The following is a 23,585-nucleotide window of genomic DNA, read 5'->3' on the forward strand; positions in this document are numbered from 1 at the left end:
TTTTTTAAGATGTGCCTACCACATGATAAACATAGAGAAATGTTATGTAAACAGTGCGCGCAGAAATTTGGAATGAAATATAGATATAAATTGTTGATATTTTATTTCTGATCGTTGTATAACATGGAGTAGTCGAATCCAAAACAAATACTAGAATAACAGTATAACAGAGCCATTCCAAAAGAAATGACAAAGCTGAAAATGATGAGATGTCAGTGTTATGCCAAGTACCTTTGTCCACCCTTTCTTGTGTTAAGCATGAATTCTTGGTGTAAGAAGGAACATTTCAAATGAAGTTGTTTTACTGTGTTTGGTAACAGGTTGTGCATGGTGGGGTGGGATACGATGGGTAAGGTGTTGCTGTCCTGGGGTACGAGGTGGTGGGATACGATGGGTAAGGTGTTGCTGTCCTGGGGTACGAGGTGGTGGGATACGATGGGTAAGATGGTGTTATGTAGGGATACGTGGTTGGGTATGAGGGAGTGGGATGGGTTGAGTAAGAAGGTGATTTGAGGGGGTGCGGTTCCTTTTTCTCGTACTTCACCTCGGCCTGGAGTCCGTCGCCGTTGTCAACATAAGTAAAGGTCTTTTGGCGTCCATCGGGGAGGTCGACGACGTATTCGCCTTCAGTGTTGTCGCCGTTGCGCTTCTCGCTCGCTTCGTAGTTGGTGCCACTGTCGTGGTCGTGCACGCTGTAGCTATACTCGTACTTGGGAGGAACCTGCAATTCGAGAGTAACTGCTATACCTCTTCGGTTACAGACGCATACTCGGGTAGGTGGCGAGGTTTATCACAGCTGCAAATCATCTTTTCACCATCGTTACATTATCATATTTATCATTATTACCTTTTATGATAACTAAATTCTCATATGAAGGATGATAACGTCAACCATTCTATAAGATTTTTTATTTTTTCCAATTGACTATATTTCTAATAATTATTGTCTTTATCTTAAAAGTTTAGTATATTTAGGAAGCCTTATCTTTATCATATGAATTATCAAGGTAATAGCTAATACTGCTATAATCACTTCACTGCAATCCATGACAACTTTATATATATGTACGTATATATATATATATATATATATATATATATATATATATATATATATGTGTGTGTGTGTGTGTGTGTGTGTGTGTGTGTGTGTGTGTGTGTGTGTGTATATAAATATATATATATATGTATATATATATATATTTATTTATTTATTTATCAATGCAAGAGGTTTAGTAAGAATTAGAAATAAATAGCAATATTATAAAGATATAAGTTCATAGGGGTGATTTGAGAGTGAGGTTTCTAGCGGTCAGATACGGTCAATGCAATTGTCCTACATGACCCTCCTCCTAAAGGATGATTCTCGTGATGAGGGTCAACAATTACTGAAAACTTACGTCAGAATAGGTGACAGGTGCTGGGTGGTATGGAGTAGGATGTGGATGGTAAAGTTGAGGAGGAGTATAGACAGGAGGGTTAATTGCAAGAACCACCGCGGCGGCGCAAGCAGCAACGGCAAATGCAATCTGAAATATCAAGAGAAAAAGTGTCTCACTACTGTCACACGGATTACTACGCCAACAACGACAACCAAATAAACACATGAAATCGTGCCTCAAAGTTGCTTTAGTTGTACCTTGAGGACCATGGCTGAAACCAGAAGTTCTTGTGACAAGCGTTGAATTGATGCTCGGGTTATATACTCGTACAGTGTTAGCCGCCACTTTCTCTGGGACGTCATCTGCACCAAAAAGATTTTGTCATATTTTGCAGTTTCCCTCTCTAAAACTGCTTTTATTTCCTAAATTCTTAAGTTCCTAAACATACACCTTCAGAAAATTGTTGAAAACATGGATACGTAAGTGATGGGTTAGTGACCCGATAAATGACAGTATCATTTCGTATTGTCTTTCACTATTATCATTCGGCGGATACAGTATTTCTACTCACTCTGTCATCCATTTTCTTAACTGGTCCAAGAGTTCAAATGGTCGGGGTAAACAAAGAATTAACCGTTTCCTTTAACATTTTACATGGTATATGAACAGTCTCTTTGTAAATTCATGGTTTGCTGATCCAAAATAGACATTACGCAATATGTTAAATAATGTACCACGAGGTTTTCGTATAGGTAGAATTACGTTTTTATATCTATAAATGTATGTACGAGTATGTATGTACACATATTTACTCGTACATAACTAGATTGAAAGCGACAAAAAATATAAAAACAAATTAATTACTTAATAAATGAATAAGTAAAAGGAATAGACAAAGATATATGATAAGCACACAGATAAATTATAATAAATAAACAGTAACACAATAAAATTTTATAATAATAAATTGAAACAGATAAATATTGATAGATGAAAACAACTAAATATATTAAATAAATGTGTTAGAATGAAATAGAATTAATGGCATACATTACGGCATCCAGCTTAGGTGTTTATCTAAATGAATCATAAAACTTTGAACTGTACTACATTGCACTGCCTCCTCAGGAAATTTACTCAATTCATTTACTACGCTGTTGGTGAAATTGTTTCTACATACATTTAAATTATATCTACTTCCTGACAGTTTGCGACAATTATTTCTTCTCTGATTTGTATTCAGTGCAGAAGTTTCATCACATATGATGTTTTCAGTTCCTCTTAGAATCTTAAAGACCTGTATCAAATTACTCCTGAGTCTACGTTTTTTTTTTTTTTTTTTTTTGAGAAAATATGTTTTAGTTTATTTTCCTATGATTTGTGATATTTGGAATCAGTTTTGTGTCTCACCGTTCTAGTTTTTTTTCTTCTAATCTTTCAATGCTTTTAATAAGATTCGGTCACCACAGGGAAACAGCATATTCCAATTATCACCTTTTCTGTTTTATAAGGGAAAAGGGGACAAATTAGAGCGTAGTAGTTTCAGAGGGATCAGTTTGTTGAGTGTGGTTGGGAAGGTTAGTGGGAGGGTTTTGAGAGAATTAAGAGAGAACCAGGAGTAACTACTGAAGAACAGTAAAGGTTGATTTAGGAAAGGTAGTGGTTGCGTGGATCAGATTTTTTGTGGTAAAACAGATATGTGAGAAAGTTTGAGCAAAAAGTAAGGATGTGTTAAGGGCCTTTATGGCTTTGGAAAAGGGGTTGGGGGAAAATCTGTTAACGTCAGTCAAGAGTTTTTTACGAGAGTAATGGAGCCTGTGGAGAGAGCGAGTGATTTCAATCAAATGTGGGACTGTGTCAGGGATGTGTCATGTCTAGTTCTAGTTCTAGTTTTGTGATTTTAGTCCCAGCGGAGCTAGCCGATTTAGGGACTGGCTTGTAGTTTACTGGGTGGCTTCAAATAGTGTATTTGGAGATGTTAGGGAAGTGTTGGGGTGATTTGAGAAGTTGTGTAATTGGGTAAGAGTTTTGATTTTCGCTTGTGGGCATGCGGGTGCATGTGGGGGTGGTCGGGGTGTTTACAGCAGTCCCCCGACTGGGGAGGAGCAGACGAGGTTGGCTGCAAGGACGAGGAGGTCGACTTTGGAGGAGGAGTCCGCAATGAGGCGTTCGAGGGCTGTGGCAGGGTCATTGAAGTTTGACCTTAGGGGCCAGAAGTGGGCTTCCAATTCGGGGCACAAGAAGAGGCAGTGCTTGAAAGATACTTCCGCGCCACAGGTGCAGCGGGAAGTGGTATATTTGGTCCGCCAGTGATTCACCCGTATCCTGCTGACTGTTGCCGCAATGTACGGGGGTAGAGAGGAGAAGGTAGGGGGGGTCGGTCCAAGGCAGGTCTTAAGGAGCCATCCACGTTCAACAGCAGTAGAGTGGTACTCCAATTTCCAGATGTCCCAGGCAGCGCGGTCAATTTTGCAAAAGAAGTCATGTGCAGAGGGTTGGATTGAGGTGACTTTGCTGTTAGGGAATGTGGCACCTGTTTTGGCAGTTTTGTCTGCCATCTCGTTGCCAAGGAGGCCCACGTGCGAGGGGACCCATTGGAATCGGAAGTGGACTCCTGCCCTGCCGGCCTCCGTTAGAAGGCACAGGACGTCGTTAAGGATGGCGGGACGTGACGCACAGCTGCCGTTCTGGATAGCTATTAGACTAGATTTCGAGTCTGATAGCACCGTTACCTGCGGTGGTGGGTGGGGAAGGGCGAGTACAATTTGCACTGCCTCTCTGATGGCGACGAGCTCAGCCGTGAGGATGGTGGTGGGGGGTAGTTTCACTGGGTGAGCTTCCTTTGTGTTGTACAGGTAGATGCCTGCTCCTGAGCGTCCGTCTTCGAACACTGATCCGTCTGTATATATCAGCAGGTCGTCACGGTATTTGAGCGCAATCTGCTCCCTTGCTCGCGCTGCAAGCGTGTGTGGGTCGTCTCGACGGCTAAGCCCGGGAAGGTTAAGCTCCACCTCAGGAGGGGTGAGGCCCACGGAGGGAAGGGGTCCACCTGGCACTGGGCAATCCTCCGGCGTTGGCCAGGTTGGATTTTGGCCTTCTTGCAGATGTCCCTTACTGTAAAGGGAAGGCCGTGAACGGGAACGGGGGTGGAGGCTGAGTTCCAGCTCTCATCCATCTCTTCATCTGTGGAGTTAGGTACCCTTGCAGAGCTGAATAGGTATGTACAGGCACCCTTCTTCAGGCAATGCCTGAGTGGTAGTAGGCCGGCTTCATTGTAGATTTGGGCCTGGGGAACCGACTTTGCTAGTCCTAGCCCTAGGCGGAGCGCTTGGCACTCTACCCGAGCCATTCTTTGCACGGCCGTCGGAGGGAGGTCGTGGAGAGCGGGGGCGCCGAAGAGAAGGCGGGAACGCACGAGGCTCTGAATGATGGGAATCAGAGTTTCCCTGCGTTGGCCCCATTTCTCCCGACGGATGACTCTGACGAGATTGAGCGCCCGTCTGGCACTGAGACAGGCTAGTCTCAGGTGCTCGTTCCAAAGGCCGTCCCGCTGGAAGGTGACCCCCAGGTAGCGGACGGAGGCAGCGGGTTTCACAGCAGTACCGCAGACCGTGATTTGATTCCAGTCCGGATACTGACCTGCGTTATAACCCTTGCTGTGCACCGGCATGTATACAGTTTTGGTCCCGGAGAGGGTGAATCCAAGGTCCATGAGATGGTTTACGACCACGTCCACTTGCTCTTGAAATACCCTTACCTCCGCCCGATGGTTTGCAGAGTTCTTCTTTGGCCGTCGGTACCTGGACTTCCTCCAGAGGGCTATGTCGTCCACGTAGGCAGTGACTATGGTGTCATGTCTCACCCCCTCTCCCACCCCCGCTAGTAGCAGGGTGAAGAGTAGGGGGGCGACGACGGAACCCTGGGGGACCCCCATGTCGATTTTGGCTTGCGAACTGATGATCCCTTTCCACCGAACCGCAATTGTTCTGCCGGCGAGAAACGACTTCACGAAGTTGAAGATTGCCGGGGAGACCCCTATGGACTTCAGCTTCAATAGGAGCTTTGTGTGCCAAACGGTGTCAAAAGCCTTGGAGATGTCCAGGAAACAAGTGTGAAAAATTCTTCTCTGCCTTCGGGCTCTCCGGATGTGTTCGGCGAGCTTCACGACGTGATCCGTTACGCTTCTACCCCTCCTGAACCCTGCTTGAAGCTTCGGGAGGCACTTGTTTGAGTCCACATGGTGGCTTAGGCGGTTCAGGATGATACGTTCGTAGACCTTTCCGACGTGGGAGGTGAGGGCCACGGGCCGGTGGTTTTCCACCAGGTTCCTCTGTTTTCCCGCCTTGGGAATGGGGACCACAATTGCATGTTTCCATGCCAGTGGTACCAAGCCTTCTCTCCAGCATTTGTTGTAGATCGCCAACAAGGATTGCTGGAGGGCGGGAGGGAGGTGTCGCAGAAGTGGGTACACAATTTTGTCTGCACCTGGGGATTTCTTGGTGGCCTTAATGGCCCTGAGAGCCCACTTCAGCTCAAAGAGCGAGAGGTCCGTGTGCTCCCCCTTGGGGGGGGGGAGGTCCACAGGGTCATCATGGGCTGCCCGGAAGTTGCGCTTCTCAGCGGGGAGGCTAGCTGAGGAGCTCGCGCTGGCAAAGTGGTGGAGGAGCCCCTCTGCCTTATCCTCGGCTGTGCGCAACACCCTCCCATCGGGAGCCTTGAGGTCATCATCGGGGGGGCTGTAGTGACTCTTAATTTCCTTGAACCTCTTCCATGCTTCGGTGAGGTCCAGCTTGTCCTTCTTGACGTTTTTCCAGTAGTCCAGTTTTGCTTGAGCAATGGTCTTCTTGCACAGAGCTTTGGTCTGTTTCATTGCGATATGGGCGGACTCCGAGCCCTCCCTCCTGTACCGCTGATAGGCCAGTTTTTTCTTTTCAACAGCCTCCTTGCAGTTCTCCATCCACCATGGATGGCCGCGTCTTCCGTGCTTACCGCCAGTCACTGGGATGGCTAGCCGGGCCGCCTCGAGCACAATGTCCGTGAAGAGGGTGTTTAATTCCTCTATCGGGCGGGTGAGCTCGAGTTTGAGGTGGGCGTCGGCTAGGTGGGCTTGAAAGGTCGTCCAGTCCGCTTTTCCCAGGTTGAAAGTTGCTTGAGATGGCGGGGGGTGGGTAGTGGGGGTGAGGTGTAAGGTGACGGTGATGGGGAGGTGGTCGGAGGACAAAGGGTCGTCCTGGACCGCCCATTCCGTAATCCCCGCAATGTTTGGGGATGCGAAAGAGAGATCTAAGGCTGAGGTACCATGTTCTGGGCAGTCAGGTAGCCTAGTGTGTCTCCCATCGTTAAGAAGGACGATGTCAGCCGCGTCTAGTTGGGAGCATAATTCTGGTGAGGAGCGGGGGTATCCGTCCTCCCAAAGGGCGTCCCTTCTGTTGAAGTCACCTACCACGATCCAATTGTCCGGGAGGGTTCCCAGCCACTCGAATTTAAGCGACGTGGTTGGGTTGTAAAAGTTGAGTATGTGTACTGACCGGCCATCTTGTAAAGAAACGGAGGATACCACCCCGTAGCCTTCTTCTAGGGGGGAGCCTGGAAGTGACCCAGCACGGGCGGCCAGTCCTATGGAGACGTACGTGGCGGTTCGAACCTTGCCGGAGTCGTCGGTTGCGAAGAAGGGAGGGTAGTGATACCCTGGCAGGGTTGGCAACTGGTGGGGAGAGGTGTGGAGGGATTGTAGTGCAAGTACCTGATAGGAGCTTCCTGCAAGGTGCTGCACTAGGAGGTCTCGGGCGGTGTTAATCGCCCTGCAGTTCCATTGCATAATTTTAATTACCTCCATTATTGGTGATCTCTGAGATGGATTTTAGGATCACGAAGATCCCATCTAATAGCTTGGCTGCTTGTGGGTTGGACCGTGCCAGGTCCCGTTGTAGGGACTCAACGGTGGCCACGAGGTAATTCATGGTGCTGGCTGCGGGTGTGTCGTTGGGTGGGGGTGGGGAGGGTGACGAGGTGTGCTCGTGTGTGGTCTCGCTGCTTTTTGTATGCCTAGTGGTGCTGTCCCCATCATCTAGGGGGATGCCCTCATCCTCTTCCCTGGGGTGGGTAGGCATTGTGGATGGTTCTGCCTCTTTGTTTTTAGTTTTGGAAGCCTTGGATTTCCTCTTCCTGGGTCTGAGTTTCTTTCTTTCCTCGGTGGTCTTGCCGACTTCGGTGGGAGATGAAACGTCCAAGGAGACGGTGGTTGGGGTGGGAAGCCTTAGATTTGCCTCCTTTTTCGGGGTTTTTGAATTCTTGGGGGGAGCAGCGAAGTCTCTCTCTTTCGCCCATTCATCCTTTAAACGGGATTCCCAACGTTCCCTGGCGATGACCAAAGCCTCTGCGAAGGGGGTGTAGCGCTGGTTTTTCACTTCATGCGCTATTTTCCGGATGGCTACTTCCGGACAGTTGGGGTACGCTGCAGAGTGTTTGCCACAGCAGTTGACGCAGAATAGTTGACTTTCCTTACAGTCTTGCGTGGCGTGACCCTTACCACATCGAGCACACCGGGGAGCCTTGCGTCGACACTCCTTCCTGGTATGCCCCAGTAGCTGGCACCTGGTGCATCTACGTATGGGGGCGACATAGGGAACCACCTGGTGAAGGGTGTACCCAAGTTTCACTGTGGAGGGGAGGATGTTCGTTTGGAAGGCTACTCTCACTGACCCGGTTGCAACGCCATCTCTTGTAGTGAGACGCTGGACTGAATCTACGGGTAGTTCCTGGGCCTCCAAGTCTGCCTTAAGAAGCTTCTCTGCATCGTCGTCGATGGGGACACCTTTCACAACTCCCACTACGATGGTTCTGGGTATTCTGGTCATGATCTTCATGGGTGGCTGCCGGACTGATTTCAGGGTCGCCGTCCGTAGGAGCTGGCCCTGCTGCTTCTCCGATGTACAGCTGATAAGCCATTCTCCGGATGGTGTTCGGCGGATGCCATCAACAGGTCCTACTGCATCCTTTACCAGCTGTGCCTGTCGCCAGGATCCCATCTTGAGGAATTGGGAAGGGTCCACAGTAGGCTTGATGAGGACCGGATATTTGGTGGGGCCCGGGTCGAGGCGGGGCCTCTGAGGACGTTGACGACGGTTGTTGACAACTCGCCATTCTCCCTGTCCAGAGGAAGCGGTGACGGTCGCGTACGAATGACGTGCCGGTCCTCTCCCCTCTCCGTCGACGTTGTTGGTAGCGTCCGTAGCTGAGGGGAGGGTAGGGGGCTGGTCGGCTATTGGGCCGTCCGGCTGTGGGTGGTGTTCCATAGGTGGGGAGGACTCTTCTTCCATACTTTGTGGTAGATCCCAGTATGTTTGTGACCTTGCGTCAGAGGCAGCTCCTCGTGGGCGGTTACTGCGGTGGAGGGTGCCCTGGAGTCTAGGTTCTTCATCTTCTTCGCTGTCGGAAAAAATGCTCTTTGTACTCGGTAGTACTTCCATGGCCGCCATGATGCACACACGATGGCGGATCACTTACAATGATCGTTGTGTCATGTCGCCGTTAATGGTCAATATGTATAGGTGTGGTGCAGGATGTAAAGGGGAGGGTAATAGGGTAAGGGACTGGAGATGGTTAAAGAAAGTGGAGAAAAGTGGGAAGTTAGCCAGTTGTTGTATGCTGATGACACTGGGCCTGTATGATGGTGGCTAATGAAACAAGACAGAATTGTAGGGGAGAGTGGGGCACAGTGGGACATGGGGCACACCGGGACAATTGATATTCTTGAGTAATCTGACAACTCTGACATTTCTAATTACTACCACAATAACTTCTTCTCTCAGTGCCTCTACTAACATTGCAAGAGAAGGTTGTGCAGCTCTCAGTCTCTTGTATCAAAGGTGAGTGTAATTTAACATGCAAAAGTAATTTTTTACTATGATTATGGATGTATCGTATATCTTGTGTGTTGCACCAATAGTTTCCATAATTATTGTGTCAGTATAACAATTCTATGTTTTCATAATGCGAAGCTCCTTTAGCCATGTACCTTCATAATGTTTCTCAAACATACTTGAACTTGAAAAGCGGATAAGGGACACTGTGGGACACTTGAAATGGGGCACACTGGGACAGTGTCCCATCGTGCCCCATCTGTCCTACACTGCCTCATATAGATAACAGGTTGTTATTTTTCATATTTTTACGTTTGTTTTATGCATTGGAATCGCAGTCACAATTTATGATATCGGAGCATTAGTTAACACAGCTTTCAAGCGCTCCATAACAGCAAGAAATATAACATCTGGTTTTCACAGAACTGGAATATTTCCTTATGATGATAATGTATTCCATGACTCTGACTTCACTCCAAGTGCAGTTAGCGATCGTCCTAACCCAGAGAGTTCAGTTCCAGATCGTTCAAACCCTGCAGAAACTCTGACCCCAGAAGCTGTGTGTCCAGAAGCAGGACCATCTCATGATTTTCTGTCTCCTGTGGTAATCAGAGGATATCCAAAAGCTGCGCCAAGAAAGGAGTCAGGAAGAGATCGAAAGAGGGGCCGAACTTTAATTGCATCTGACACACCTGAGAAAGAAGGACTCGCTGTAAGTAGAAGTAGATCTTAGAAATGTGCACAATCCAAGGACAATACAAAGACTTCAAAGAAAATTACTACATTTTGGCAGAGTTCGACACTCGACCCAAGAAGTATTATGTTGGTGTAATAACGAAGGGAAACGATGATGAAGGAGGCGACTATGAAGTTTCGTATTTACGGAAAAAAAGGAAATCGAATGAGTTCTTCTTCCCGCAAGCCCCGGACGTGGCCTCCATCAAACTTGATGATATCAAGGCTATCCTTCCTAAGCCAAGCACATGTGGTACAACGTGCTTGCCTCAAATCTAATTTCAATTTTGATTTTCTTAATATCAATTAGACATGTCCCAGTGTACCCCAGGTCTCGCCTCACTGTGCCCCGAGCTGGGGCACAGTGGGAAACGAAAAAAAGTTTTCATTTAATATGGAATACCAATTTTATATAAAAGAACAAAGTTTGTTTTACTTATGCTCAAGGAAGGTAAATGATGAATCTTCTTTTTCAGTATGAAACATTTGTAATAGCTATTCAAATACAGAAGGCACAATGACTTAACTCTTTTTCTGTCGCACTGTGCCCCACTTTCCCCTATATATCAATTAGCACAACAGATAAAAACGTGCGTACGCTTGGAAGGCGTGGTAGAAACAGCGCTTGGAGACGCCAACAACTTAGAGCTGGAAAACTTTCGAGCGAGCGAGCAGAACACTTGGTTCTTACAACATATGTAAATTATACAATAAAAAATATACAATTTTTCAAGTACACCATTACACGCTCGTGGTAGGATCAAAGGTAATGATTAAGAGAGTTGGTGACGAAATTTGGGAAGGTATACGATAGGAGAAAGTTGAAGGTAGATGTGGATAAAAGCGAGGTGATTTAGTCGGGCAGCAGTGGGTGACAACATTGCAAAAATACCCCCCAAGCAGGTTATGATTGATTATGGTAGAAAACGTTTCATAGAATCAGAAACTGAATGATGCCCAGCTGGCATCTTTGGTTAATTTGAGAAATTCAACATGGCGCCCAAGATGGCTGACGTGTAAATCCAAAAGCTATAAACGTCTCTCATTTCTTTATTTTTTGGCCTATTTTATAATATGATACATCAATTCTAGGGTTCGAGGTCAAGGAAGCCAATTCCAATAGAAAATAAAGTGTAAACCCAAACCTTACTAAGTTGTTTATTTTCAGTATAAAAGTAGTTCCAAGATTATTAGTTCTACTGGAAACCAGTTGGTCGTCTTTTATCTCATAACATCACAGACTAGGTAATTACCATTTATGTGATTTCTGTTTGTTTTTAGGTATACTTAATTACATTTTGTTCACACAGGGCAGTGGTGGTAAATGCTCTTTAATATGACTTCTTTTGCAGGGAAAGATGGTGGTGGTGCAATTTGCTTATCTCTTCAATCTCTTTTCAGGCAGAAATATCTGAGTGGTACTTCAAAGTGATGGGCCGGTGCAGCGAGGCCAAAAACCAAGTTTTGACTAATGTAGGAAGAGACAGTGCAATACAGTTACGGTCAATGCAATTGTCTTACATGACCCTTCCTCCTAAAGGATGATCCTCGTGATGAGGGTCAACAATTACTGAAAACTTACACCAGAATAGGAAACAGGTGATGGGTAGTATGGAATAGGAGGTGGATAGTAAAGATGAGAAGGAGTGTAGACAGGAGGGTTAAGTGCAAGAACCACCGCGGCGGAGCAAGAAACAACAGCAAATTCAACCTGAAATATCAAGAGAAAAAATGTCTCACTACTATCACACCAACAACGACGACCAAATAAACACATGGACTCGTGCCTCTCAATTGCTTTAGTTGCACCTTCAGGACCATGGCTGAAAGCAGAGGTTCTTGTGACAAGCGTTGCATTGATGCTCGTACCGTGTGGGCTGCCACTTTCTCTGGGCCGTCATCTGCACCAAAAAGATTTTGTCCTTTCATCTCACCCAAACTTCCGCGTTGGTCAATCCCATATTTTTCAAACCTTTACTTCTTTATGTCCCATCTTGCAGTTTCGCTATCTAAAACTGCTTTTATTTGCTAAATTATTAATTTCCTAAACGTACACCATCAGAAAAGTTTTGAAAACATGATACGTAAGTGATGGGGTAGTGATCCGATAAATGAGAATATTATTACGTATTATCTTTTACTTTCACCATTCATGAGGTGCAGTATTTCTACTCACTCTATCATTCATTTCCTTAACTGGGCCAAAAAAGTTCGAAAGTTCGGGGTAAACAAAGGGGTTTTTATATAGGTCAAATTATGTTTTTATGTCTTAAGACAAAGAATGAATTATAATGAGAGAATATGCCATTGACACATAACTAAGACGAATGCGATAAGAGATAAGAAATAAATTTATTAATTAATAAAGGAATATATAAAGTGAATAAAGATAAATGACAAGCAAACTGATGAATAATAGTAAATAAACTAACTCAATAACATTTTGTAATAAATAATAAATAGAAAAAAGCAGATAAATGATAATAGATCAAATAATTAGATATATAGTAATGAATCAATGTGTTAAAATAAAATAAAATCAATGGCATGGATTACGGAATACAGCTTAGGTGTTTATCTAAATGAATAACAAAACTTCAAACTATACTACATTGCACTGCCTCGTCAGGAAGTTTATTCAATTCATTTACTACGCTGTTGGTGAAATTGTTTCTACATACATCCAATTTAAATCTACTCCCTGACAGTTTAACATAATTATTTCTTCTCTGATTTGCACTCATTATAGATATTTCGTCACATATTATGTCTCCAGTTCCTTTTAGAATCTTAAAGACCTGTATGAAATCACTCCTGAGTCAGCGCTTTTTTAAAGAAAATATGTTTTAGTAGATTTTCCTATGATTTGTGATATTTGGAATCAGTTTTGTGTCTCACCGTTCTATTTTTTTCTAAGCTTTCAATGTCTTTAATGAAATTCGGTCACCACACGAAAACAGCATATTCCAATTGTCACCTTTTCTGTTTCATAAGGGAAAAGGGGACAAATGTGAGTGTAGTAGTTTCAGAGGGATCAGTTTGTTGAGTGTGGTTGGGAATTCTAATGGGAGGGTTTTGAGAGAATTAAGAGAGGATCAAAAGTAGTAACTGGTGAAGAACATTGAGGGTAGTTTTAGGAAAGGTAGGGGTTGCGTGGATCAGATTTTTTGTGGTGAAATAGATATGTGAGAAAGTTTTAGCAAAAAGTAAGGATGTATTAAGGGCCTCTATGGCTTTGGAAAAGGGGTTGGGGAAAATCCGTTAACGTCAGTCAAGAGTTTTTTACGAGAGTAGTGGAGCCTGTGGAGAGAGCGAGTGATTTGAATTAAATGTTGGACTGTGTCAGGGATGTGTCATGTCGCCGTTGATGGTCATTATGTATTATTTCTTATATCTTATCGCATTCGACTTAGTTATGTGTCACTGGGACATGTCTCATTCATATCAAGAAAATCAAAATTGAAACTAAATTTGAGGCAAGCACGTTAGGAAGGATAGCCATGATATCATCAAGCTTGATGGAGGCCACGTCCGGGGCTTGCGGGAAGAACTCATTTGATTTCCTTTTTTTTTTTTTTCCGTAAATACGAAATTTCATAGTCGCCTTCATCATCCTTTCCCTTTGTTATTACACCAAGATAATACTTCTTGGTTCGAGTGTCGAACTCTGCCAAAATGTAGTAATTTTCTTTGGGATCTTCTAGTAGACAAAGTTTGTGTTTTTCGGTGTCCCAGCCCTGATCAGTCTTCCGATGAATTATCTGACAACACCATTTCTTCTTCAGATGTTGATTCTTCATCAAATATTAAATATTTCTTTGAAGTCTTTGTATTGTCCTTGGATTGTGCATATTTCTGAGATCTACTTCTACTTACAGCGAGTCCTTCTTTCTCAGGTATTTGGTATTGTGGTGTTTGTCACCGTTCATTTATAGATTCACCAAGATCAATTAATTCCACACTCGGCAACCGTCACTTTTGCGGATGTTTGGGCCAAAGACATAAACTCACTTCGGGAGTTGGCCCGAGGTGGGGGGAGAATAGATCGAGGGGAATACACCTATTTAGTCATATCTAAGTGAATTCAAACTAGCACATTTCCTGGCTTTTTATACGTCGATATTAGTAGCCAATTGTCAACTCCCAATGAGTAAAAAATAATATTGAAGTTGATAGAGAGAGATCTTGACTCGGTCCAGAGACTGAGTGCCAGCTCCTCAGGGCTGCAATCCCTGATGGAGAAGACGGGGTTGAGGTGTTTTGAAAAATGGCTAGTTTTGCTTTCCATTTGGCAAGACTGCCACAAGCAGGAATCCGTGTCCCAATATATTCCTAAATCCAGAGTATAATGGTAATCATAAAATCATACAACAAGTATGAGCGTATACGTGTGCAAGAGAATTAGAGCAAAAATATGAAAGCGCGAGGCACAGTAACGGGCGCTTTGGCGAAGCTCGACGATAGCGGTGATGGGTCGTCATTCCTCAAGTGATCCGAGAACCACATGAGTGAGTGAACGGTGAATGCCACTTTCAAGCTTTCTTTATGTGCCTACTACATGTTAAACAAGGAGAAAGGTTATGGAAATAGTGTTCACAGAAATTTCGAATGAATTATTGACACAAATTGTTAATATCTTATTTCCAATCGTGGTATAATTTGGACTATTTGAATCCAAAACAAATACTAAGAAAACAGTATAACGCAGCCATTCAAAAGAAAGCAACAAATGTAATATATATGTATATATATATATATATATATATATATAGATATATATATATATATATATATATATATATACACCAAGTACCTTTTGTCCACCCATTCTTGTGGTAAGCATGAAGATATGAGGAGCTGTTCAAATGAAATTGTTTTACTGTGTTTGACAACAGGTTGTGCATGATGGGTTGGGATATGATGAGTAAGGCGGTGCTGTGTTGGGTCACGAGGTATAATATAAGGGGGTGGGGTGCGATGGGTAAGGTGTTGCTGTTTCAGGGTACGTGTTTGGGTATTAGGGGGTGGGGTGCGATGAGTAAAGTGTTGCTGTTTCAGGATACGTGGTTGGGTATGAGGGGGTGGGGTACGATGGGTAAGATGTTCCTGTTTCAGGGTACGTGGGTGGGTATGATTATCGATCCTACGAGGGGACAAAATACCCTGGACTTAATTCTAACAAATAATGAGCACCAAATTAGCAGCGTAATAGTGGGAGATAGTCTAGGTTCTAGCAATCATCAAGAAATAAGATTTAATGTTAATTGGAAAAAAATAAAAAGTACGAATAACGTTCAAGCAAAAGCAAACTTTGACAATATAAAAACCTACTTGAAATTGAATACGAAATGTCATACGGACGTTTTGAACATTGTCGGGTCTCGGTGCGGGGATGGGGGTCAGGTCAGGACTAAGAGTCGGGTCACGGGTCAGGTCATTTGGGTGCGAGGGCCCAACAGTCAGATCAGCGATTTGAAGGAAATGTATAGCAATCTAACTGATCTAATTATTAAAGCACAAAACACATTTATCCCCCTAAAATCAATACGGGAAAATAGTAATACTCCCAAATGTATGACGGACAGATCAAAACATGAGATCGGAATGAAAAGAGGACTTTACGTAAAATAAACAACGGGGAATCACACTTTAGATCAAGATATATGCTGGATATAAGCTGGATATAAGCTGGTTAAAAAAATACACCTACATCGAAACGTAATTATGAAATCAAGGTTGCCAGTCAAGCAAAATCCAACCCAAAGGGTTCTTTCGCCTCTATAGAACAAAAAATAAAGAAAGAATAGGAGAATGCCATGAGAGAATCGGAGAAAAAAATGAGTGAGGAGTTTAACAATTATTTTCTATCGGTGTTTACTAATGAGAAGTTAGATAAAGTATCTGTTTCACCACCCCTTGTCACCACTGTCACTTAAATTTGACTTGTAATATCACTCGTCTCAAGGCCCCTTGCCTTCCTTTCCTGTAGTCTCACTATTTTCTAGGCCCCGTGCCTAGTTCTCTCGTCCTTTGGGTTAATAAAAGGGTGGTGAATTTTCTTTCTTCTTTCACTGTAATTTCACCTACTGGTTACACTCGGGATCTCTTTCTCTCGTCTCTACATCGTCTCTCCCTAGATCGTCTCTTGATCCTCTCTAGATCCTCTCTCTATACCCTCTGACGAGATCCCGTATCCTACGCTAAGCTACCTTCGTCTGACGTCACTAATTTTTCTAAACCAATCTCCGGTGACTTCTCAAATAAATGTCACTCCTTATGGGCGTGACTTTGAATTCATGCACCAATAGTTTTTTCCTCCTTCTCCACCTTGCACCACTCCGGAAAGCCATTACAATGCCACTAGCGATATTGTTTACCTCAGCATTAGTTAAACGAAGCTAACCTGCGCTTACAGAGTTTTGATACAACATCGATTATAAAACAGTCACCACCGTCGGTGTGTTTACATAGACATAGCGTCACCTCATGTTTTCAAAACAACAGGCGAGCAGGCGGGCTCATTTCCATTCGTACAACTACCGGCCTCTTACAGGGCTCGGCAGCTACCCTTGGTCGTCCCGACCAATTTCTTATTTCCCTCTTACAGGGCTTGCTAATATATTTCTAGAATAAGCTAATCTACCCTTGCGTAATTGTTAATCTACCCTCCAAAATACATTATTCATGCAATAAATTGGGAATAATACATAAACATAATACCTATAAATGTGAATAACATGCATGTCAATATATATATAAGGTATTGAATTAAGCGGTTACATGGTTGATTTGCTTTGACAGAGCCAATCTCCGGAATACAACAAAGGCAATCAGTGCTGCCACTAACACTGAAAGTAAGGGTATGATAAGGATTGGTAGTATATGTAAATCATTTGAGGGAGATCTTGACAATGGTCTTCTCTTAATTTTCAAGGGAGGAGAGTTTTCAGGCAATGTGAAGTTGAAGGTTGAAATGTAGGTGTCCTCGGTTAAATGCATTGTATTAAGGGTATTAGAAATGGTGGAAATAGTGTCTGCATGCAATTCGCAGTTATCTTGAATAGAGACAAGACCTTCAACCAAATCTAATTTAGGACTCAACCCGGGACAATTTATTGATACCTTTGTCTTGTTAGGGAAAAACAGGTAATGAGATCCTTGTATGTTACAATGAGGGATCTGGTCTACCAAAATTTGTTGGTAATGACAATTGTTCATAACAGACATATTCCTAACCAGAGAGTTCATGCGAAGCCTCTCGGAACACAAAAGAGATCACTATGAACACTAACTTTTCAAATGCAAAACACATTAATCTAGAGTTTGAGTGTCTCTTCTTGTTCAATATTCAGTTTTTTTTTTCAACACACTTCATTTTCAAAGACAGTCTTATTACTTTAAAATGGTCACAATACTCATGTGTGTACTCAGATGAGAGGTCCTTAAGTCCTTAAGGTTCCAAGTCTGACCACAGCAGATCCTAGGTTTTAGGTTTCCATGCATCTGCTTGACACCAAGTTCCAGTTGTTTAGGTCTCCCATCCCAAATACATACAAATGGTCAATACTATCTGTAAAATACATCAAGATTAATGTTCAACTCTTGAAAAATATCATTATAATATTCTCCATATTCTCCAGGGTTATTAATATTTATGCACAAAGTATTACTATAATCATCTTCATAGATCTGCAAGCTAATTTTCCTTATGTCATCTAAATGTCCTATCAATTCTTCTCTTGATTCTAAATGTTTAAGTTTAAACTTGTTTCCACCTGCAGAATCAATTACCCTATATGGACCAGTGTACCTTGGTGAAAGTTTATTATTGGGTGAGGTTAATTTGACCATTACTAATTCCCCAATTTTCAGTTCTAGTTTATGAGCTATTTTGTGTTGTTGTTCCTTCATCTTTTGTGAATACACCTGCATATGTTTCCTAACTCTTTGGTGAATACTTTGAAGAGTATTTATCCTATTGGATATATAATCATCCATATTATATATGGGTTTTTGCTCTGCAGTCAACATTTCATATGGCAGAGTTTTGTCCTCCCCAAAAATTATAAAATGAGGTGTATCACCAGTTGCTACATTAATTTGATTGTTCAGGGTACACTTAACACAAGGAATCCAAGTATCCCAAGTTACACTATAAGGACTTATTAGGGTTCTAAGACATATAATTATCTTTTTGTTTAACCTTTCTACTACTCCATTACTTTGGGGATGGTTAACGAGTATATTGACTTTCTTGATGTGGAACACATTACATAGATTTTCCAAGATTTTGTTATTAAATTCAGTCCCATTATCTGAAACTAGGATGTTAGGTGTAGTAAAATTACAGATTATCTGATCATAGATTACGGAAGCAATAATTTCAGCTTTCTTATTGATTATGGGTTGTAATATACAAAATCTTGAAAAATAATCAATAGCAACAAATAGGTATTTAAAGCCGTTCTCGGATAATGGTAATTCCAATGTATCCATGTGAACTCTTTCCCAAGGTTTCTGTGGAATGGGATAGGTGAGTATAGGAGCAGGTTTTGGTGTATTTCCCTTCGCCTTTACACATTTTACACACTTTTCTATATAATCATATATAGTTTTCTTCATTCCTAGCCAAAAGTATTTAAGTTGTGCTTGTCTATAAGTTTTATCCTTTCCAGGATGTGAACTACAATCACTATCATGAAGTAACTTCAATATCTCATTTACCAGAGTTTGTGGTATAACCAACTGATTTACTTGACCTCTAGAAATATCTTTCCCATTTACAAATGTTTTCCTATACAATATTCCATTAATCAAATGAAATTCCTCTATCTTATACCCCTTTGGTAGCTTTGGAGGATCTCCTCTTGGGTTCATCAAATGCTTGATTATTGAATCACATGTCTCATCATCTCTCTGTTCTCTTATTAGCATTCCTTCATCTAAAGTTACTAATTCTTCTATACTACAAACAAAATTAATCAACCCAGTCCCAGTCATTGGTTGACTAATGTTTCTAGAAAGTGGATCTGCTACATTCCTTCTACCCGGAATATAATTAAATTGAACTTCATAGCACTGAAGTATCGCAAACCATCTAGCAAGTCTGCCTCTAAGATTCTTATGCTTAAATAAGTTCTGAATAGCTGTGTGATCAGTCCAAACTCTGATGGGATACCCTAGTATCATATCCCTAAAACTTTCTAAAGAATGAATTACTGCTAAAGTTTCTCTTTCAGTTATAGAATAGTTTCTCTCCGCACTATTACAAAGTCTGGATGTGTAAGCTATGGGTTTCAAAGTTCCATTTCTCTCTTGCATTAGTATGCCTCCTAACCCTATGTCAGACGCATCAGTACAAAGAATAAATTCTTTTTCATAGTCGGGAAAAATTAAAATAGGTGAACTCGTGAGTTTATCTTTCAACTTGTCAAAAGCTTGCTGTTGCGCAGGTCCCCATATGAACTTTGAGTCCTTTCTCAACAAAGAACTTAGTGGATTAGCAATGTCAGCATAACTTTGAATGAATTTTCTATAATATCCTGTTAATCCCAAAAAGCTCCTAACCTTGTCTACATTGGTCGGAACTGGAAAATTCTTGACAGCGTCCACCTTTGAATTTACTGTACTCAGCCCGTGTCTGTCTATCTTATGTCCTAAGTAAATGACACTGTCTTGCAAGAACTTACATTTTTCAAGTTTTACTTTTAACCCAGCTTCTCCTAGTCTTGAGAATATCAAATCTAATTTCTTAAAGTGCTCCACTGCAGTCTGAGAAACTATTAAAATGTCATCTAGAAATACACTGGCAGTGTTTCCTAACAATCCATCTAGAATAGTATTCATTAATCTCATGTAAGTTAATGGACTATTACATAACCCAAATGGCATTCTCTTGAACTCATAATGTCCTGTTGTTGTAGAAAATGCTGTGAACTCTCTTGAATCTTCATGCAATTCTATTTGCCAAAAAGCTGATTTGATATCTATAGTACTAAAATATCTATTCTCAGTTCCCAAACTTCTCAAAATGTCACCGATAATGGGTAATGGTAACCTGTCACGAATGGTGTGCTTATTCAGTTCCCTGTAATCAATAACTGGTCGCATAGTCCCATCAGCCTTTGGTACTAAGATCAACGGAAAATTCCACTCACTTTTACTATGTTCAATAATATCCTGTGATAACATTTCAGTGATGAGTTTATCTACTACAGCTAATTTAGAGTGAGGAACTCTGTAGGCTGGTATGTAGATAGGTTGTGTTCCTGGTTTTAACTTAATGTGATGTTTTAAAACAGTTGTTTTGCCTAAGGCGTCCCCCGGCAAAGCAATTGCTTTTTTATGTTTCATAAGCAAAGCAAATAAAGCTTCATCCAACTCAGGGCAATTAGTTGATTGTAATAATTCTTTATATCTATTTCTTAAGTCTATGCCTTCTTGTACTGAACAAATTGATGAAGTTGGTAATTCTATCTCCTCACTATTCTCATTTAAAATCTTAATAGGTTTAGTACACACCTGAATACATCCTATTTGTGTACCTTTCTTTAAAACTATCTCTTTATTCATAGTATTAATTACTAATACTTCTACTCTGTTCTTATTTGTCTTATAAATCCCTGAGTCCCACTTCAATCCTTTAATTTTAACTGATTCTGGGACTGTAATTACTTCAGAGTCTACATTGATTCCTTTCAAACACACTTCAACCTTATTAATTGACATGGGATGTAACAATGTCGACCTTGTTAATCCGCAATCTGCAATTCTCAAGGCATCTGTGGTTGATAATTTAGTAATCTCTGGCATTTCCTGAACTTCTGAGTTGGGTTCACAAATTGTTCTACTTTCTGTAGGGTTGGACCGCTCGGCCTCGCTATCTAGGATAGAAATGTTATCTAAGGATTCATTGATTCCTGTCACTGGTCTTAAGTCTGGTTGATTTAAGAATGGGATTAACTGTGACTTCACTAAAATTCCTAAGTCAGCAGGACAAATTACCATGTTTTCTTTTCTCATAGTTGCAAATCCTATCAATAAATCTCCTGGAAAAACAGACTCTTCTACCACTATCACTGGGATGTACAATTGTTCATTTGTATACAAGGCAACTTCTAGCTCAATCTTACCTAATGTTTTTAACTGATTTCCAGTTACACCTTGCAATGTGTAACGGATTGGTTCCAACATTTTCACTCCTGGGTTCAACTGGTTTAAAACTTTACTAGTAATTACATTAACTACAGACCCTGTATCAATAAAAATTTGAATAGGCTTATTGAACACTTTACCCGCAATGAGAGGTCCTACAGAAGTTTTACCAACAGTAATTATCAGTTTGTCAGTTTCTTTCATCTCCCTTGCATTCCCATATTTAACACAATACCGCCTATCGGTATATATATGGGGAGGTCTGAAATGGTTTATTCTGTGTCTGGGGGTTTTCCTCTTAGCCCTGGGGGTACCCGAAAATTCCGGCATTCATGAGTTCTGTGTCCGATTATATTATGGTAAATACAGAATGGAGGGTTCCTACATTGATACTCATTGTGACCTTCGTATTTGCAATTTCTGCAAATAATCCCATAAAAACATTCTTGTGCCTTGTGTCCCCATGCATTACAATTAAAACATAGGATTCTGGTATCCCTATCCCTAGATGGACTTCTAGCATGCCGCCTATGTCCTACTTCTGTTTTCTTAAACTCTCTAGAGTTCCTATATTGGCTTTGTTGATTTATAGGCATTACATATGGGTTTATTGTTCTGGTCTCACTGTATCCTTGAAGAAGATAATCTACTTCTCCTAAACAGGTATTTGATTTTAAATCTTTGTACAACCTTTCTGCTGTTAAGTCATCAGAATTCTTTGCCAATAAGCTAAATGTAATCAATTTGATTACCTGTGAGATTTTCATCTTCTCACTAAATCTTTCTATCCAGTCTGAATCTTTCAAGATAGAATTCATGTCTTTTGACCATCTATCTAATCTAGCTAAGTACTCTGTGTCAATTTCACTTGTCCTAACTTCCTTAATCATTTTTACCAATGATCTAATAGGATCCTGATCACATTTGGACATGAAATGTTTAAGAAAGGCTTTCTTGTAGTTATCATATTGATTAATTGCTTCCATTTGCTGGAAGTTAATGACAAACCTCGCCCTTCCATGCTCTGGATCTATATTCTCCTTGAGAATCTCAATCTTACGATTCTCATTGGTAATGTTTTTACTAACTATAAGAGTGTCAATGAGGTTCATGAACTTGTTTACACCATATGTGTTAGACTCTCCTGTGAATTTTGGAATATATTTTTGATGTGTGAATTTCGTGTCTCAACACGTTAGAATTCTGAGGGGTACTCATACTTATTACTAATACCTTGCTTTAGCCTGGCTGCTTGCGATGTCGCTTCGTGATGTCAATGTCTGGTTTGACGTCCTTCTACGGTCTTGTCATTCGTCAACGACGTTGTTCCTCCTCCATCACACACTCTGTCTTGAAGACCGCCTTGTAGATGATGATCACCTTGAAGAATCTTGAAGAATGCTTGTTCCCAACGTAGCAGTTACTTGAAGTTGTAGATTTCTCTCGTAGTCGTCTTGGTTGTCTTGTTCCCGTAGACTTCTTGCGCCACTTCTCTTCGGAGGTGTTTAACACCCAGTTCGTTCGTCGCACCGCTGTTCACCACTTTCACCACCCCTTGTCACCACTGTCACTTAAATTTGACTTGTAATATCACTCGTCTCAAGGCCCCTTGCCTTCCTTTCCTGTAGTCTCACTATTTTCTAGGCCCCGTGCCTAGTTCTCTCGTCCTTTGGGTTAATAAAAGGGTGGTGAATTTTCTTTCTTCTTTCACTGTAATTTCACCTACTGGTTACACTCGGGATCTCTTTCTCTCGTCTCTACATCGTCTCTCCCTAGATCGTCTCTTGATCCTCTCTTGATCCTCTCTTGATCCTCTCTCTACACCCTCTGACGAGATCCCGTATCCTACGCTAAGCTACCTTCGTCTGACGTCACTAATTTTTCTAAACCAATCTCCGGTGACTTCTCAAATAAATGTCACTCCTTATGGGCGTGACTTTGAATTCATGCACCAATAGTTTTTTCCTCCTTCTCCACCTTGCACCACTCCGGAAAGCCATTACAATGCCACTAGCGATATTGTTTACCTCAGCATTAGTCAAACGAAGCTAACCTGCGCTTACAGAGTTATGATACAACATCGATTATAAAACAGTCACCACCGTCGGTGTGTTTACATAGACATAGCGTCACCTCATGTTTTCAAAACAACAGGCGAGAAGGCGGGCTCATTTCCATTCGTACAACTACCGGCCTCTTACAATCTGACTGCGATCCGATTTACAGAGGGGATTAAAAAAGTAGTCTATCTAATATCAGCATTAGTAAAGAAGAAGTAGTCAAGAAGATTGAATGGCTTAAAGATACAAAATCACCGGGTCCAGGCGAAATTTTTCCAAGAATGCTTAACGAGTGTAAATTTGAAATCTGCGACCAGTTAACTGAAATATTCAATAAATCGGTACACACTGGTTTTGTGCCAACTGCTTGGAGGCAGGCAAACGTTGTTCCT

This window comes from Oratosquilla oratoria, chromosome 6 (genome assembly GCF_046742065.1).
Source record: "Oratosquilla oratoria isolate Oo_2021 chromosome 6, ASM4674206v1, whole genome shotgun sequence".
Lineage (NCBI taxonomy): Eukaryota > Metazoa > Arthropoda > Malacostraca > Stomatopoda > Squillidae > Oratosquilla > Oratosquilla oratoria.